General features: G+C 37.9%; 9 non-coding genes across 9 annotated transcripts; 8 read left to right on the forward strand and 1 right to left on the reverse strand.

Annotated features, from left to right (window-relative positions):
• Positions 1 to 2,592: 2,592 nt before the first annotated feature.
• On the forward strand, positions 2,593 to 2,664 carry Trnac-gca (transfer RNA cysteine (anticodon GCA)). The gene has a single exon. It is a non-coding gene; the product is annotated as a tRNA-Cys (tRNA).
• Positions 2,665 to 6,644: 3,980 nt separating this feature from the next.
• Trnac-gca (transfer RNA cysteine (anticodon GCA)) lies at positions 6,645 to 6,716 on the reverse strand. Its single transcript has one exon. It is a non-coding gene; the product is annotated as a tRNA-Cys (tRNA).
• Positions 6,717 to 9,851: 3,135 nt separating this feature from the next.
• Trnac-gca (transfer RNA cysteine (anticodon GCA)) lies at positions 9,852 to 9,923 on the forward strand. Its single transcript has one exon. It is a non-coding gene; the product is annotated as a tRNA-Cys (tRNA).
• Positions 9,924 to 10,444: 521 nt separating this feature from the next.
• Positions 10,445 to 10,516, forward strand: Trnac-gca (transfer RNA cysteine (anticodon GCA)). Its single transcript has one exon. It is a non-coding gene; the product is annotated as a tRNA-Cys (tRNA).
• A 400-nt stretch (positions 10,517 to 10,916) lies between these two features.
• Trnac-gca (transfer RNA cysteine (anticodon GCA)) lies at positions 10,917 to 10,988 on the forward strand. The gene has a single exon. It is a non-coding gene; the product is annotated as a tRNA-Cys (tRNA).
• Positions 10,989 to 11,507: 519 nt separating this feature from the next.
• On the forward strand, positions 11,508 to 11,579 carry Trnac-gca (transfer RNA cysteine (anticodon GCA)). Its single transcript has one exon. It is a non-coding gene; the product is annotated as a tRNA-Cys (tRNA).
• Positions 11,580 to 17,436: 5,857 nt separating this feature from the next.
• On the forward strand, positions 17,437 to 17,508 carry Trnac-gca (transfer RNA cysteine (anticodon GCA)). The gene has a single exon. It is a non-coding gene; the product is annotated as a tRNA-Cys (tRNA).
• A 519-nt stretch (positions 17,509 to 18,027) lies between these two features.
• Positions 18,028 to 18,099, forward strand: Trnac-gca (transfer RNA cysteine (anticodon GCA)). Its single transcript has one exon. It is a non-coding gene; the product is annotated as a tRNA-Cys (tRNA).
• A 389-nt stretch (positions 18,100 to 18,488) lies between these two features.
• Positions 18,489 to 18,560, forward strand: Trnac-gca (transfer RNA cysteine (anticodon GCA)). Its single transcript has one exon. It is a non-coding gene; the product is annotated as a tRNA-Cys (tRNA).
• Positions 18,561 to 19,181: the final 621 nt, after the last annotated feature.

A 19,181-nucleotide genomic window follows, 5' to 3' on the forward strand; every position in this document is an offset into this window, starting at 1 on the left:
GTGCATGTACAAATGGGAGATTACTCTGTTGTGTTCCACGAGGGACATTTACGTACAGTAAAATAATATTTCGTACACCAATCGTCGTCCATACTGACCGTTCCAGGTCAATAATCGCAAGACCGATTTCAAAACCAGTGTGTGACACGAACTATCAAAGAACTAAGAAAGTATATGAAGTGAAAAATTTGGACGGATTCACGTACGACATAAGCGGTATCACAGCACCGAGATAGGTTGGTCATATTCCCAACTTAGCATCCACACTAAACGGAATCCGAATGGTTAACTTCACTAACCTCGAACTCTATTCTGCTGCCGGCGCTGTCCATAAAATTAGAGGCTTTATTATCTCATCATGTTGGAATAATAAAGACCACAACATTGCTATTAACAGAAACATAAGCCACACCTCCACATTGTCAACATCCGAACTTCGCAGGCCGCCATTTTCGAATCACGTCTCCGTTGATACAGTGTGGACTATGCTCCTCTCCCGAAAATTGAGATCACTTCTTTTTAACAATAGTTGCTTATAATTCTTTCTGTTCATTATAAAAACAAATATTAACGTTGGTATTCCCACACAAGTTGATAATCGCGCTTTTAATGGTGTAATCTTTTTAGTTTCAAATCAAAAGTTCCACAAGTTTATTTTTTTTTCAGACGTTGTAATCTCTTGATGTTTAAAGACAGGTAATGGCCGTACGGGAGAAATACTTGCCTTGAAATTGTCGGAAAAATTGGGTATTGGCTCAATCTCGGGGATGTCAAGGACAGATTTTTCTCCGGTGTCCACTGTTTCGGGAGTTTGGATTCAGTGGATCGTGTCAGTTTAGATGGTCTTACAGCATTATTGAGCCAGACCGTCCATTGTGATCAACGACTAGTATACGAATGTCTATTTTGGCGCCTAGATTTACATCATTATTGTTCCGGATGTTCACTTTGGTTGACGACTTGTATGCGAATATTTGTTTTGAGGCCCAGATCTACATCATTAGTGCTTGGAACGTTCATTCTGGTTAACAACTGGTTCACGAATGTCTGTTTCTTTGTGCTCGTCCCAAATCATTTGCCTTAACAGCGTACACATTAAGCTCGTCCGTGGTTGAATTCATAGGTCGAAACAAACATTCGTATACCAGCCGTCAGCCAAAGGTCATCCAGGTCAATAATCGCAAGGCCAATTCGCAAATCGACATATAACACAAACCATCAAAGCGATAAGAAAGTATGAAAAGTACGAAAATAGGATGGAAACATGTAAAGAGAAGCAGTCAGTCATGTTTGAAAGACGCAAGGTGTGTTCTAGGCGACTGAGTGAAATCTGTATTCAAACCGTTTACCATGCTAGAATATCAGTTATCCCTGATGTGAGGACACATGCACCACATCCTTATTTAGCACATAATTATACATAAATTTGTTGAATTTCCCTTACACCAGGCGGCAGTTCCAAATGCCCACCACATACCAATAGCATTGTCGAGTGGCCACAGACTTGCCTATATTTGTAATATTTTAATCTCTTCTCTTTCCCAGTTTGAAGGAATTTGAAGTTAAGATAGTGCCATTTCTTTCTTTATCGTGCTATTTATTTAACTTTTGACCGTAAAAAGAACGGTTGTCTTTTGAATAGATTTAATTTTAAGATTCCGAGACAGACGACGCCTACATTTATTTATGTATTTGATTGATGTTTTACGCCATACTCGAGAATATTTTACTTATACGACGGCGACCAGAATTTAGGTGGGAGGAAACCTGTCAGAGCCCGAGGGAAACCCACGATTATCCGCAGGGTGCTGACAAACCTTCCCACGTACGGCCGGGAATGACGCGGACTTTGACACTTACATGCAGCGACCTCAGTATAAATGTCAAGGGTGTTTAAGAAAAAGTTTGGATTTTCTATCAGTTGTATTTATTGTTAAGTTTCATTTGGAAATGAGAGCGGCACTCTGGATTGTATAGACATGGACAACACGTTAAGCCAGGATCTATGGCGATGTGGGAATGTACATTGTGTCGGATTTAATCCAGCCTAGTTATAGATCCAACATGGTGCTGGTATAAACACGTTTGCACGCTGGACGTTTTCAAGGTTGAAGGAAAACTTTCTACTTTAACACAAATCTAAGTTTTTCAAAGCTTGTATTCAATGAAACATAACTTAAAAGCTGATTATTTATTTATATATATTTGTACAAAATAGCATTTTTAAACGACGGTGCAAAAGTTTGTGGGTGGAACAAATAGGATTAAAACATTGCCTTTCGCCAAATAATTGACAACCATTTTGGCTAAAAAGCTGCAGCAGAATGGGCGAGGCTTGGATTCGAACCTGTCACCCCATAATCTAAGGACGTAAACGTTGACTAGCGTGATAATATCCTATCGGCGCATGGTAAAGGGTCAACGCTTTAGTCAGCTGGGCTGACTGAGCCAAGTTTAGTGTGTAAGGAGATATACATCAGTGGTACAGTTATATAGAGCGGTTGACAGCGTGTCGCTGTATACCATGGATATATCGGCTTGGATAGTGTCACGTATTATATACTTCATAAATACGATGTTGACGTCCTAAATGGGGATATAGCTCAGTGGTAGAGCATTCGACTGCAGATCGAGAGGTCTCCGGTTCGATCCCGGATGTCCCCTGGTATTTTGTTTATGTTTGTTAAAGTAAAAAGGGTATAATCAATCCAGCCACAGTCCTTGTACTGTAATTACTGAATTGTTTTTTTAAAAACCCATTAAAATGAACTGTAATTATATTAGATATCATGTAAGCATGCAATTTGTTTATTCTGACAAGAAATGGTCAATTTAAAACAACAACAAAAAATAAAACAGCCAGCATATACATTCTTCTCTGAAGAAAATCAGTTAATTAGTTAATCAAATTATGTATCTCTTTTGCACTTTAATTGCATCTATCCATGTATGCAATGCTGAGATTTGGATAGGCACGATGCATAGGCAGCCCCTACAGCTCCGGGTACACCAAAATGTGACACAAAGATGAGACATGAAGCAGAGGGAAAGAGATTTCGGACTATGTGTGCATATTACTGATTATAAAATGCTGTGAAAAGTCGTGAAAATATATTATAGATATAGGGTATACTAAAGACAGTGTACCGATAAGCTGGCATTGAAATAACATTCTAAAACCCATCCCTATATGTGATTAGACTTATTTATGCGAAATATGAAAAGTCATGTAAAATTTTACGTAATTTTGTAGGCCTTTGGGATAGATTATCAAAAACATTTAGTTGCTGCCGTTGAGAGCTTGCCATTACATGATCAAATTCTTGTTAATGCTTCCTCTCCGACCCTACGTGGGAAGGTCTGCCAGCAACCTGCGGATGGCCGTGGGTTTCCGCAGGCTCTGCCCGATTTCCTCCCACCATGATGCTGACCGCCGTCGTATAAGTGAAATATTCTTGAGTACGGCGTAAAACATCAATGAAATAAATAAATTTTAAAAAATCATATTAAATGCCATAGGTGGGTGGGGTGTCAGGAGCTTGCTGGTTTATACTCAGCTGATTTTTCAGGCACAAATTCAACTATTCCGGAATTGGCTGGAGCTTTAAGTGCGGAGGTTTGTCAGTTACATGGCGGGGGCGTTGGTTTAGTCCGGGAACTCCAGTTTCCCCCGCCGATAAACGTGACAGGCACAACATGTGTTTATTTATTTATTTATTTATTTATAAGATTATTGTTTAAAACCACAATCAAGCAATTGTCAGTTATACAACAGGACCGCGCTAAACACCAATCAAATATATCAATCATTCAATGAGTCATTTATAACCTATGAAGCAGCTAACCTAGATTCATTTAAGAAACAAGCCCCATCACAGAGATGAACATGAAAGTTTCTCACATATATACTTTGTCCAGTCAGGGATAGTACATGTGGATCTAAACAGAAAACTTTGGGCTTATTTTGCAAATGTAAATGTTGTTAAGATTGCATTTTTCCTTTCAGATAAATGTGTCTTCTATATATGTTAGTAGTTAACGATTCTAGAATTTTCTCTTTCGACAAACATTGCTACATGTATTGGATAATCTGACTGCAACGGGAGCAAAAGGCTGATGGAAGTTCTAGTGAAATTACATCATCGCAGCTTGTATTGAACGTAAAATGTTCACGACTGTTAAGACATGAAATGGTCATTTGTGGGCCTTACGCAATGTAGGTTATTTTGTAGGATTAAACTGTTGCAGTGTATATACATAAGCCACGGCCCAAGGCTAGTTTTCCAGTATAACCACTTGAAATCCTCTGAACGGAAGTCAAGCTGAATATAACTCGAGAATGGACAAGATAAATAGAACTATTATACGCATTTGAATGAATGAATGGATTTCAGTTCATTGCTATCTGGACAGTATTGCAGACTTATTATGTCAAAAACATGATAGAACCAGAAAATATAGCTACGGCTTTCAACAGGAGAACGAAAACATTGCATAAAATCAAAACAAAATGGGGAAGGGCGGTTTTTTTAAAAATAAGTTCAAATTCAATGGCCAAACCAGATTTTAACAAAAAAAACGAAAACACTTGCCTACCAGCTGTCAACCAAAATGTACCTTCCACTTCAATAATTCCCACAACAACGGTCAACACAATCTACCAAAGAATTATGAATGTGTATTAAGTAAGCAATTAAGACAGATTTATACAAGGAGAAGCGGTCAACCATTTTCAATGATGTCATGAAGGCACAAGGAATGTTCCAGGCTAGTGAGTGGATTCGGTATTCACATAGTGTACTATGCTACTTTATAAGTTGTCAATAATCAAAGTATGTACCTCAGTTGCGCTTTCATTGCAACTGCTCATATTCTCTACGTGGTGATCAAATTCAACACGATGAATATACAGCCTCTAGCCCCAGGTTAAGCGGCGTAAGACACAGTTGTGAAGCAGAGTGCCAGAGATTCTCGGCATTTATTCACTTATAAATTGTGTGTGTTTATATATTTAATTGTAAAGCACTGTATTATACATATAGATAGGCAAATTAGAAAAAACGTCGTCGATGAAGCGACAAATATTGATTGATAGATGTCTTCAAATATGAAACTATGTGTTTAGGACGGTTAGTGAAATTCGCTTAAAACGTGAAGTGCCAAGAAACAGAGCCTGACAAATGTCTAGCGCCGCTTTATGTTTTCTACACTGGGCCAGTATTCGAGCTGAGAAACTTCAAAACCTACACGTATTAGTGGAAGAGGCGAAGCGGTAACTTTGACCACTGTTCTTATGCAGATGTTGGCATGAATTTACTCTTAGTATAACAAGAGCAGCATTTCAACCAGATGTCAATAAATATGAAACTGTACTGGCATCCACGAATAATGTGGACAGCGCCTCCACTGTGAGAAGATTGGAAGTGTGTCCGGAAATAACCGTCGTTGAAACCTGCGCTATGAGGAGTATGCACGCGTGGCCGAAGATTGTAGTTGTTCAAACCAAGACAGAAAAAGGACAGATAAATTAAGTCCAAAATCCAAAATCGTCTACAACAATTTAAATAATATGATTATATATCATATTTATCTTTCAGCATTATTTCTGTCTTGTCATCCCCGAATGTCTCTCCAATACCGACATATTTATGGTGCTACTTCCCTAGAACGCCATGCCAAAGACACCGAACCAGCGACGGTATACTGACACTATAAGCCCATCAAACTGATTCTCTTTGTTTGATTCCGTCATATTTCCATGCTTTATATACTGTCTTAGTTTTTTTGATTTGTGTCGTTTGTGTAAGACTGCTTCGACGCATAGGTTCATGTATGCTTTGCAAATGTATTACAGTGACTATATATTATCGACGTCATTCTTTGCTAAAACATGCACACATGGTAATGACACGCTCATTGATTCTATGCTCGGTGTAAAATGCAGGGCCCATTTGTTCGAAAGTGTATTGGCTAATACTTGTTTTAGGCCATTTTGTTATATTTAAGATTTTAGGCAAATTCAGCAGCCAATGCTGCTATCAAAATTCAGAGTATAACAATAGTAGATTTAGCTGATATTTAATATCAGTGACGCAATTATTTTTGGCCTAAGTACTAAATTGAAAACTTGGCTTAGAGTTAAATCTGTCATTAAATCCATTTCTGGATTATTTGTGGTAAAAAGTGTTATAACAGAAAAAAGGCAATATGTTTATCAAATGAATAATCACATTCATTTTCAAAATAGGTGGATTCACTTCGGGTATTTAGCCACAGCCTTAGTATTATCACAGTTTGAAATCAGGGCAGTACTTCATTTGCATAATATGAGTTTCACAAAAGTTGTTTTAAAGAAAGGAGGAGAATGCATATAAGAAAGGACATTTCTGTAACATCTGTATTTTTTTCACAAAATTAAAGAACTTCACACTTCAATTTAAGAATGCTAAGGTTCGCCTTTTAGACCAGACTGACACCTGTCAGATATCTAATTCTTGCCATTACACTGAAGTTGAAATTTAAGTTGAATAAAAAAATACGGCCAGGTCACTGGATTATCTGCGACAAAAACATCATAGTTTTACAACATAAACGTTGGAAATGATACTGTTCTTAAATACATAGACCAGTGGGCAAAAACAATGAGGGGACATCCGGGATCGAACCGGATACCTCTCGATCTGCAGTCGAATGCTCTACCACTGAGCTATATCCCCACATATTTCATGCTCCCGCTGTCAACAGCTATAGCATTACAAATCTAGAATTTGATAAGAGTGACTGTTAAGGGGTCAATAACGACAGTAACAGTTTAAAAAGAAACAACGTTCAGCACAAACCACAATGCAAAAAAAAATTAAGAAGATATATGAAGTAAGAAATTATGACTGTTCCACACAAAGTGAAGAAGCAGTCTTCAACTATGAGAAACTGCTGTGGTTTGCTATGCATATAAGAAAACACATGAAGGCATGTCTTTGCGAGATCTTTTCAATAGTGTTTTTCTCATAAATTCATGTATCTCCCATTTGAACTATCTGTTGAACATTGTACAGTTGCATAGATGGATACGTTTGTCAAGACTTGATTGTATAAAGATCGTATCCACCAGAAGCAACTTGGAAGCTTATTTTTTATGTATGTATGTGTGTATGTATGTGTGTATGTATGTGTGTATGTATGTATGTATGTATGTATGTATGTATGTATGTATGTATGTATGTATGTATGTATGTATGTATGTATGTATGGATGGATGGATGGATGTATGTATGCATGCATGTAAGCTTGGGGTTTAACGTCGAACTTAACAACTTTCATTCATTTGGCGACTAGGAGTCATTAGGTGTAGGTACTGTGTCTTCTTGTAGGAGGGCGAGTCCATTCCGCCAAAGTGCTGCCGCCACTGAAGTACCATGCCGAAGACACCAGACATGACATCCGGCCTAGTCACATTATACTGACACCGGGCAACCAGTCATGTTTCCTTGCTCTCAGTGCTGATCGCCAAGCCAGTACAATCGTTAAAGTCTTTGGTATGACTCGACCCGGAAGTTTTTTTTTTTGGTATGACATGTATTACAAATACATCAAATGCTAAGGTGTTAAAACACAAACCAAATAAATATGCATAATCATAGATTAAGATATAATTGTCGTTTCCAATAAAGTGTTAAGAACAGCATACAACAGAGGAAACACCCCTAAGTACTGTCCAGGAAATATTTTTCTGTCGTCTGGTTGGACCCAGTGGGTACCAGTGACATCAAAATACATGTGTTTTTGCTTGAAATACATGGTTTAAATTTAATTCGGCGAATGCATTTAAAGCTCTATATACATGTATATGTATATATTTTGAATGGAGGAGTCAAGCAGTGTGCCAGCAACCTGCTGATGGTTGTGGGTTTCCCCCGGGCTCTGCCCGGTTTACTCCCACCATGATGCTGGCCGCCGTCGTATAAGTGAAAGATACTTGAGTACTGCGTAAAACACCAATGAAATAAATAAATAAATAAATAAATAAATAAAGCAGCCTGAGTATTATTACTATAGCTAAAAGCTGGTATGACGTCACTAATCCTAATAATGTCAAAAATAGAATCCAGTGTTTCATTTGCATTTTACTCATTGGAAGGAAATTATCTTCCTGGACAGAATTTGTTGATCTTTTATCAGATATATACTTCAGGGGAAATGTTTTCTTTGCCTTTAATTCGCTTGAGGCTACACACTTTACTAATCAGAAGATAAATTTTTTTTCTCTCTCTGAGATTTACGATTTTCGTGGCCTTAGGTTTGTATGCTTCTCCAAGCATGTGACAAATCAAAGCACCGACGTAAATGTGCAGCGGAGCGAGCCACATCTGGATTCGAACTCTTGATCTCACTGAACTAGGTCTTCTTGACCTATAACAGTGCTGAACGCTTATCCACTTTGCCTCAGTAAATTAAGACATCGTCTGAGATTAGGGATTAAACAGTGTCGGTAAATATCGATCAGCAAATATCACGTCTTCATTTGTTTAGTAAAACATGCACATGTGTTAGTGACACCGACATCGACAGTGAATCTATTATAGTGATTACAAAAAAAAAAAAAACAAAAAAAAAAAAACCCATCTGACAATCACACATTTCTGTGACCATACACTGGCTGTTTCAACATAGAAATGTATAAGGCGTTATAGGTTAGTTTGTGAAAAGTGCGTGATTTTTGTTTACGGAAAATAAAATAAAAAACAGTTTTCTTTTCTGTAATTTTGTGGTCTCTGTTTACGTCATATATATTACAAATAGATATAATATATTATAAAACGCTCCACTAAAAAAACCTTAACTGGTGGATTAATACAAATGATGACATCACACGTTTGACCTAAGTCTGCTCAAGCCGTGGGGCCAGGGGATGTATAAGCTGCTAATTTTTAACCAATTGCGTGAACCATGAGAATAAAACTCGAAATGAGGTAAATTAACAAAGGACCGTATTTCACAGGTACCGTGTGATCATTTGCCAACAATCACACTGTACTATTTGGTTGTACTGTTGCACCCCTTTGCGAGATCAGAGATGTGAACCAGGAAAAGTATATCTCGAAGCCATCAGCCAATATTTCATTATATCTATATTTCCTCTTTTGTTGTGCGTGTAAATACTTTGTGCGTTACGTAATATTTTAACTTGCACTACTTAACAGCTGTACATAAGGCAGAAGTAATCAATAAGGTAAAAGTAGTTACTGTGGTTAATAAATGGTAAGTCAACTGTGGAAGAAGCCACGAATTCAGCAGTCAGTCATTCGATCAATACAATCTATTAACCAACCATCTATCCAGTCAATCACCACAAAAATTTCAAATACAAGCATGTTAGTAATTGAAGTCTAGTATTTATGACTGAACCAAAAATCACACACCTATATTTTAAAAAAGGGTTGTTTGAGTAAGGGAGCCTAGAGGAAAAACATGTTGTCGAATTCAATCAACGATACGGTTGGCTGATAGACAGGCACGGCCCAGGCCTACTGCATGAGAGACGTGTGCGTATACACATCGCAACCGTCACATTCATTTCACATATTTGCCCGCAAACAGTTTCTCTTCGCAAGATTTTGCAAAATCAATTCATTTTAACGCTCATGGACGTACTTCAATGTGTTGACTTTTGTGTCGAGTCAGCTAACAGCTGTGACATGGCTGTATAGTTTAAAGCCTGCGGGGCTTCCCAGCTGTCACCTATGTGTAACTGACATAGCACTAAGGTATATACATAAGAGTGCTGATAGGCAGGTTTCACAATGTGGGAAATAATAGTTTATATAGTATATGTTTATTCAAGGACACAGGCAGGGGATATAGCTCAGTGGTAGAGCATTCGACTGCAGATCGAGAGGTCTCCGGTTCGATCCCGGATGTCCCCTTATTTTGTAACTCCACTTCTTAGATACACTACAATTTTTATTCAAGCTTTTCTTAAGGTTCATTGCATTTAACGAATTTTAAAAAGAAGCAACGCATATTACAATCTTAATTATATAATCTTAGCGCTCGAGGTCAGAGGAAATGTGTGTTATTAGAATTAATTCTCGCCTGACTACTTAAAGTGATTTGATTTCTCAGTGTGCGCGGATTATTTTTAACTGCCAAAACAAAGGGTAAGCTTTCCAAGACGTTATGTGGGATACTTCATCGAATCATATATTCATTTGGTGTAGTATTTTGCAATTTGTTATAAATATTCTTTCTTCAAATTGTATGCATCAATGTTGAATTAGAGTGTTTTCCCATACTGAAGTGTTGCAATGAATTGCATCATAGCTTACTTCGTCTAATGCGGCTTAATTACGCGTTGCACAATCTACGCCAACTGAATACAAATTAGTTTGATGTTTACATCTGCCCATATCCGCATATCCACACTGGAGCATCGAAATTTCTAAGCGGGGATATAGCTCAGTGGTAGAGCATTCGACTGCAGATCGAGAGGTCTCCGGTTCGATCCCGGATGTCCCCTTCTATTTTCTCTTTTTATTCTGTTATGTACGTTTTCACTAAAAAGAAGTATATTATTTATTTATTTATTTATTTATTTAATTGACTGGTCTTTTATATCGTATATTCTTACTTTGTTGCATTGTGGTTTTTGTTAAACCTTGTTTTGGAAACTGTTCTTGCGATTATTGATGGGGAACTTCCATTGTGGTTGAGGACTGAATAAGTATTTCAAATATATCAATGTATGTTAGAAATATTTGTTTTCATTAACTGAGTATCATAACTATTGCTCTGCATTTATCTGCTAGCGTAACTACAGCTTTCAGTTTTTGGCTGTTAGATATGTTCCATATTGATTTTCCAGGGACAATTTTTAGATTTGTACTGCCTTTAGTGGTGAAAGAGTACACCAGTGTTGTGGGGATATAGCTCAGTGGTAGAGCATTCGACTGCAGATCGAGAGGTCTCCGGTTCGATCCCGGATGTCCCCTAATTTTGTAACTCCACTTCTTAGATACACTGCAATTTTTATTCAAGCGTTTCTTAAGGTTCATTGCATTTAACGAATTTAAAAAAAAGCAACGCATAGTACAATCTTAATTATATAATCTTAGCGCTCGAGGTCAGAGGAAATGTGTGTTATAGAATTAACTCTCGCCTGACTACTTAAAGTGAATTGATTTCTCAGTGTACGCGGATTATTTTTAACTGCCAAAACAAAGGGTAAGCTTTCCAAGACGTTATGTGGGATACTTCATCGAATCATATATACATTTGGTGTAGTATTTTGCAATTTGTTATAAATATTCTTTTGTCAAATTGTATGCATCAATATTGAATTAGAGTATTTTCCCATACTGAAGTGTTGCAATGAATTGCATCATAGCTTACTTCGTCTAATGCGGCTTAATTACGCGTTGCACAATCTACGCCAACTGAATATAAACTAGTTTGATGTTTACATCTGCCCATATCCGGATATCCACATTGGAGCATCGAATCGCCCAAGCGGGGATATAGCTCAGTGGTAGAGCATTCGACTGCAGATCGAGAGGTCTCCGGTTCGATCCCGGATGTCCCCTTCTATCTTCTTTTTTTTTATTCTGTTATGTACGTTTTCAATAAAAAAAAGTATATTATTTATTTATTTAATTGACTGGTGTTTTATATCGTACATTCTTACTTCGTTGCATTGTGGTTTTTGTTAAACCTTGTTTTGGAAATTGTTCTTGCGATTATTGATGGGGAACTTCCATTGTGGTTGAGAACTGATTAAGCATTTCAAGTATATCAATGTATGTTAGAAATATTTGTTTTCATTAACTGAGTATCATAACTATTGCTCTGCATTTATCTGCTAGCGTAACTACAGCTTTCAGTTTTTGGCTGTTAGATATGTTCCATATTGATTTTCCAGGGACAAAAAAAAAGTATATTATATGGGGGAAAACACCAGGGGAGGTGGAGTGAAGACGTGCTTTTTTACAGCGCAACAAATCGGTGGCATCCTTAGGTGTAGTGATTATTTTTGTACAATATTATTGTGCCATATTGTTGACAAGACTTAGCTGAGTTCGAGGGTGTCTTTATTTGTGGGATTTGGGCCGTGGCCCAGTCAAAATTCATGATAATGTCGAAGCCTGTTTATTTCCCTGTTCTGAACAAGCCGGACAGGCCATTGTCCGTAGCTATGTCTTCACGTAGCAGTGTAAGCTTTTCATCTGCCGTCCAAAGAGACTTTATTGGGGCTTTGTCAAGTGTGATTAACATCAAATCTGACTTAGTGTGTTTTCAAAAGAATTACCTGAAGAAGATTTTCTATGTTCGTGTTGCCACACAGGCTGCACATAGTGCTCTGTTAAAGCAGGAAAAGTTTGTTATTGGTGGCATCGTATGGAATATTACCCCGGCCAGTTCTGTGTTTATGAACCTTACTGCTCACTGGGCTCCTGATGAAATGTCGGATGATTTGATAGGGTCCGCTTTGAAACCATACGGAGAGTGCCTTAGTGTTACGAAATCGCGGTTTTCTGACAAGGAATTTGCGGGCGTGCGAACTGGTATTCGCGTATATCGGTTGAGGTGCCACAAAACGCGGTATGTGCCGAACTTAATTAACCTGGGGGGTGAGGTAGTAATGTTTACATACCCTGGGCAAATCTACGAATGTAGAAAGTGTGGACAAATGGGCATAAAGCCATGGAATGCTGTGCCTCATGGTGCGATAACTGTCCGGGGTTCTCCCCCCATGATGATCCCCACACTGTGAAGGATTGTACACGAGCGTGTCGTATGTGTGGCTCGATGGAACGGCGAGCGTGCAGGGCCCCGATCAGGACGTCATAATTGACGTTGACGTTGTTGGGGGCGGTAGCGGCGATGACTTAGAGTTTCCGCGTCCTGCCATGGAAATTGTTAAACTGGACAAGGACAACAACATAATTGACAACGAAGGAGAAGATGGTGATCATGTTGACGTAGATAGTGATGATGATGGTGATAGTGGTGATGGTGATGATGATGATAACGAAGAAATGGGCGCAGATGACGAAACTGAGATTGACGCTACCAGAGCGGAGGATAATCCAGTGGGTGACATGGAGTGTGACAGAGGTACGCGCGTTGTACCTAATGTCACCAAAGACCGTGATGGTGTGACCAGAGATTTGTCTGGTGCGATAAAAGTCGAGGCGGAAGTCCACTGCGTGCGATCTCCAGAGCCCGTTGAACAAAAGAGAGCAAAACTGGACAATGAACCGGAGGGGACGTCATCGGCATTATGGAGCACTCTACCGTCGGATTGCGTAATGTAGGGGCACTCGGACATATCTGAAATCATGACAACCACCCCCTCTCAAGGTACTGATAAAATGTTATTAGAGTATCGGCGCAGGAAATATTTCGCCTTTCGTTCGAGAGCGCGTAAAGACAATGAATAGATTTTACTAGGATATGTTCATGGATATGCTCCCACATGAAAAATGGGTATGTACCTTCATATTTTTCTTATCTGTTTAATGTCTCTCGTATCTAACATACGTTTTGGCAGTTTAAATGTTAATGGCCTGCGTGCTGTTACAAAGCAGGAGCAGGTACAACAATTTGTTTTTGATAACAATATTGATATTTTGTTCTTACAAGAAACACATTTTCAAGATTATAAGGACGCTAGGAATTTTAAAATTCCAGGGGATGCTAGGTGGGCCTACGGCTCAAATAAAAGTTGTGGGGTAGGGATTGTGATTAGATACACTGTTGACTGTGTAATACGTAATGTCGTTAGATGTCCTAACGGGCGTAACATAAGTGTTAAAGTGACAATTAATGACACGGCTCTTAATCTGATATGTATATATGCTCCTAATAATCCACAGGATAGGAAAGAATTCATTTCTAACTTAGACTGTGTAATGCGTGTGAGTGAATTAGTCATTCTTGGTGGGGATTTTAACTGCGTTGAAAATATTATATTGGATAGAAATGGGTCCGCAAATAATGTGAGAAATGTTGGTATTGATGAGATTAATAGTATTAAATATGATTTTGAGGTGTGTGATATTTTTGGGAAGTTTCATCCGGACAAACGGTGCTACACCTGGTCAAGAGGCCAGTGCGCTAGTCGACTTGATAGATTCTACCTTCCTAATGCTGTTCAGAGTTATGTAACCTTTTGTGATGTTAAACATGTCTCCTTTTCTGATCATTCTTGTCCTATTGTTGATGTAAATTTTACGGATGTAATTACTTGGGGTCCGTTTTATTGGAAATGTAACACTTCTGTTTTGTATGACGATGAACTTGCTGTACAAATAAATGATGTCTTTGTAAGTATTTTTTCTGATTGTGACATTTGTGATGATACCTTAGTGGACAGGTGGGAGGCTTTCAAAAAGGATTGCAAAGATGTAATACGTAATTATTTTTCCCAAGTTTCATTAAGGAAAAAGAGCCAGTTGTTGGATCTACAAGATGAAGTGAATGTATTAAAGACAAACCCTGTTGTAAATAGTGATAAGATTGATAATGTAAAGAAGACTATTAATTGTTTAAATAGAGACAGACAGGATCGGTTATTAGGGTTATGGCTGTTCACTTTGATAAGGGGGAAAAGCCTACGAAGTATTTTATTAGGAGGGAAGTGGGGAGGGGGAAAAAGAAAATGATAAAGAAAATTAGGTGTCATGGGAATGAGTCTCAGTCCCATAAATCCCAGCATGAAATTGCTAAATGTATCAGGTCATATTACAAACAATTGTACAGCAAGCAGGATACTGATTTTGTGTGTCAGAATTACCGAAGTTAAATGATAATTGTAAAGCTCAAATGTGAAGGCGCATTGACGGAACAAGAGCTCTTGTTTGCTGTAAATAATATGTGTAAATACCGTTCGCCTGGTTGTGATGGCTTACTGACCGAGTTTTATGTAACGTTCTGGCCTCTGATTGGCAATGTATTTACTGAAGTTGTCAATTGTTGTTTTCGCTCCGGCAGTTTAAGTCCGTCCCAGCGGAGTGGTTTTATCACCTTGCTATGTAAGGACCCCAATAATGCAACGGACATAAGGAATTGGAGGCCTATTAGTTTACTGAACGTAGATTACAAAATTGTGTCAAAAGCTTTGTGTAATCGTTTAAAATCTGTTATTGACAACGTGGTTAATCAGAACCAAACTTGTGGAATACCAGGTCGTAGTATATTCGACAATTTACATCTTTTACGTAATGTCTATGATTACGTGGAACAGAAAGATTTGAAGGCATGCTTTTTAAACTTAGATCAGGAGAAGGCTTTTGGCAGGATTCATGGGCCCTTTTTGTTCAAATGTTTAGAGATGTTTAATTTTGGGCCCGAATTTTGTGCATGGGTTAAATTACTGTACACAAATATCTCCAGCAGTGTGATTGTAAATGGACACATAAGTCAACAATTTAGTTTAAATAGAGGAGTCCGCCAGGGGTGTTCCGTATCTCCACTGTTGTGCGTTTTGTCTTTAGAGCCGTTTATATCGGCGCTTAGGAAGTCCAGTGTGATTAATGGTGTTGCCATGCCAGGAAAAACTAAGCTGGCTAAGGTTTCTGCCTTTGCGGATGACACTGCGGCAATTCTCTCAGATGAAAGTTCCGTGCAAGAAGTGGTTACTTTGACAGAAAATTACGGCAGGGCATCTGGGGCAAAACTGAATGTGTCCAAGACCACTGTCCTACCTATTGGGAATTGGGATAGTTCGTTAGTGCCTGATTTAGGGTTGAATACTGTTCAGAATTCCAAAATTTGTGGAATTTTTTTTTTGGAAAAGAGGAACTCAACTGTACTCGTGTCTTAAATAAAGTTAAGAAGAATGTAACTTCTTGGTGTGGAAGATATTTAACTCTTAGAGGGAGGGCTGTACTAATTAACACTGTCGCCCTAGCGGTTTTATGGTTCACAGCACAATGTACTTTGTTACCTGCTAAATGTGTCACCCAATGTACGCAGATAGTATTTAAATTTTTGTGAAATAATAAGCCTGAGAGTTTAAAGCGGGTTGTTGTACACAATAAATTTAAGAGTGGAGGTTTAAATGTTCATAATGTTGAGTGCAAAGCGAAAGCTTTAGACGTACGGCACGTATTAAAATTGGTTTATGGTACTGAGGCTGACTGGAAATATTTTGCGATTTACTGGTTAGGTTTATCTTTGAGGAGTGTTTGTCCTGAATTTGCCAGGCACAGTGTCCCACGCTCAGAACTTAGCACACCCTTCTACCAGTTTGCGATAAATGCTTTTAAGGAATTCTATAGTGGTCAAACGTTACCTTCTGTGATGTACCCTAGTAAAGTTATTTATGATCAGCTTGTCACGAAAGCCTTACAGGCGCCACGGGTGATGCTAACATCTCCGCAGTTGAGATGGGGTGTTGTTTGGAAAACGGTTTTCCACAAGTTTTTAGATCATAACTTGATCAATTTCTGTTTTAAGCTTGTTCATAATATTTTGCCCGTCAAAGAAAGACTACTGAGGCGTAATATCGCCACTGACGACTCCTGTGTATTTTGTTCTGGTTCGGAAACACAGTTTGTTGTCTCTCGGGTGTTGCAGGAATTCAGCCGGGTGTTTGTTCTTTATGGTTGCGTTTTGCCGAATTTACAAATCAGATAATTTTCCTCTTAGTTCGGAAGTGAGGGCTGTTGTGTTATATATAATTACAGTGTTACAATTTTCTACTTGGTGTGCAAGAAACGAAGTGGTGTTTCAGAATAAGCAAAGAGATGCAAGTACGATCGTTGCCGTGGCTAAAGGTATGATTAAGACAAGAGTTCATGTTGATTTCTATCGGTTAAATCGGTCAATGTTTCAAAAGTATTAGTGTCACAACGAAATCTTCTGACAAGCTAGTTTATTTACTCCGCTAACAAAGTGATTTGATGATTACAAGTCTCACACAGCAGCCCCAACTTGTCTGTGATATGTTTTGTTTTTAACTGGGTTGCGCTGTGAATCTCAATATTACTCTGTTACTGATATGTCATAGTGTATGTATGTTTTCGTTAACGTTTACTGGGAATAAATTCAATCTTTTCCAAAAAAAAAAATATTATTTATTTATTTATTTAATTGCGATTATTGATGGGGAACTTAATTGACTGGTGTTTTATATCGTACATTCTTACTTTGTTGCATTGGGGTTTTTGTTAAACGTTGTTTTGGAAATTGTTCTTGCGATTATTGATGGGGAACTTCCATTGTGGTTGAGGACTGAATAAGTATTTCAAATATATCAATGTATGTTAGAAATGTTTGTTTTCATTAACTGATTATCATAACTATTGCCATGCATTTATCTGCTAGCGTAACCTCAGCTTTCAGTTTTTGGCTGTTAGATATGTTCCATATTGATTTTCCAGGGACAATTTTTAGATTTGTACTGCCTTTAGTGGTGAAAGAGGAGAGCAGTTTTGTGTGGATATAGCTCAGTGGTAGAGCATTCGACTGCAGATCGAGAGGTCTCCGGTTCGATCCCGGATGTCCCCTAATTTTGTAACTCCACTTCTTAGATACACTACAATTTTTATTCAAGCGTTTCTCAAGGTTCATTGCATTTAACGAATTTTTAGAAAAGCGACACATAGTACAATCTTAATTATATAATCTTAGCGCTCGAGGTCAGAGGAAATGTGTGTTATAGAATTAACTCTCGCCTGACTACTTAAAGTGATTTGATTTCTCAGTGTACGCGGATTATTTTTTGCTGCCAAAACAAAGGGTAAGCTTTCCAAGACGTTATGTGAGTTACTTTATCAAATCATATATACATTTGGTGTAGTATTTTGCAATTTGTTATAAATATTCTTTTGTCAAATTGTATGTATCAATGTTGAATTAGAGTGTTTTCCCATACTGAAGTGTTGCAATGAATTGCATCACAGCTTACTTCGTCTAATGCGGCTTAATTACGCGTTGCACAATCTACGCCAACTAAATATAAAATGGTTTGATGTTTACATCCGCCCATATCTGAATACCCACATTGGAGCATCGAAACCCCCAAGCGGGGATATAGCTCAGTGGTAGAGCATTCGACTGCAGATCGAGAGGTCTCCGGTTCGATCCCGGATGTCCCCTACTGTTTTTACTTTTTATTCTGTTATATACGTTTGCACTACAAAACAGTATATTATTTGTTTTTTTAATTGACTGGTGTTTTATATCGTGCATTCTTACTTTTAACGCATTGGGGTTTTTGTTAAACCTTGTTTTGGAAACTGTTCCTGCGATTATTGATGGGGAACTTCCATTGTGGTTGAGGACTGAATAAGTATTTCAAATATATCAATGTATGTTAGAAATATTTGTTTTCATGAACTGAGTATCATAACTATTGCTCTGCATTTATCTGCTAGCGTAACTACAGCTTTCAGTTTTTGGCTGTAAGATATGTTCCATATTGATTTTCCAGGGACAATTTTTAGATTTGTACTGCTTTTAGTGGTGAAAGAGGAGAACAGTGTTGTGGGGATATAGCTCAGTGGTAGAGCATTCGACTGCAGATCGAGAGGTCTCCGGTTCGATCCCGGATGTTCCCTTAATTTTTTTTAATTGTATGTATTTAACAACATTTTTCTTCAAACGTTTGTGATATAAAACTATGTTTTTGTCACAAATAATCCAGTGATCTGGCCATATTTTTTTTATTTCTAATTACAATTTTACATTTGAATTTACGTTTTTATTTTAGATCTGAAAGTATATGCAAATCCGTTGTCATCAGTCGTAAGCGTTTAGTGAGTTAACCATAAGCACTGGAAATTGCAAGTTCGTGGAAACATTAGGCATGTCAAAATTCCCCTTTAAAACGTAGTAATTTCAACTTCAGTGTAAAGGCAAGAGTTAGATATTTGACGGGAGTCAATGTGGTCTGAAAAGCGAACCACAGAATTCTTAAATTGAACTGTGCTTGCTTTCATTTTGTGAAAAAAATACAATGAACTCTGGTTAAAGATGTTACAGAAATGTCCTTTCTTATATGCATTCTCCTTTTTCTTTAAAACAACTTTTGTGAAAACTCAAACGTACGTATTATGCAATTTAAATACTGCCCTGGTCCCAAACTGTGATAATACTGAGGTTGTGGCTAAATCCCCGAAGTGAATTCACGTATTTTGAAAATGAATGTGTCTTAGTCCAGATTTACATTACTATTGTAC

The sequence above is a fragment of the Liolophura sinensis genome, chromosome 13, assembly GCF_032854445.1.
Source record: "Liolophura sinensis isolate JHLJ2023 chromosome 13, CUHK_Ljap_v2, whole genome shotgun sequence".
Taxonomy (NCBI): domain Eukaryota; kingdom Metazoa; phylum Mollusca; class Polyplacophora; order Chitonida; family Chitonidae; genus Liolophura; species Liolophura sinensis.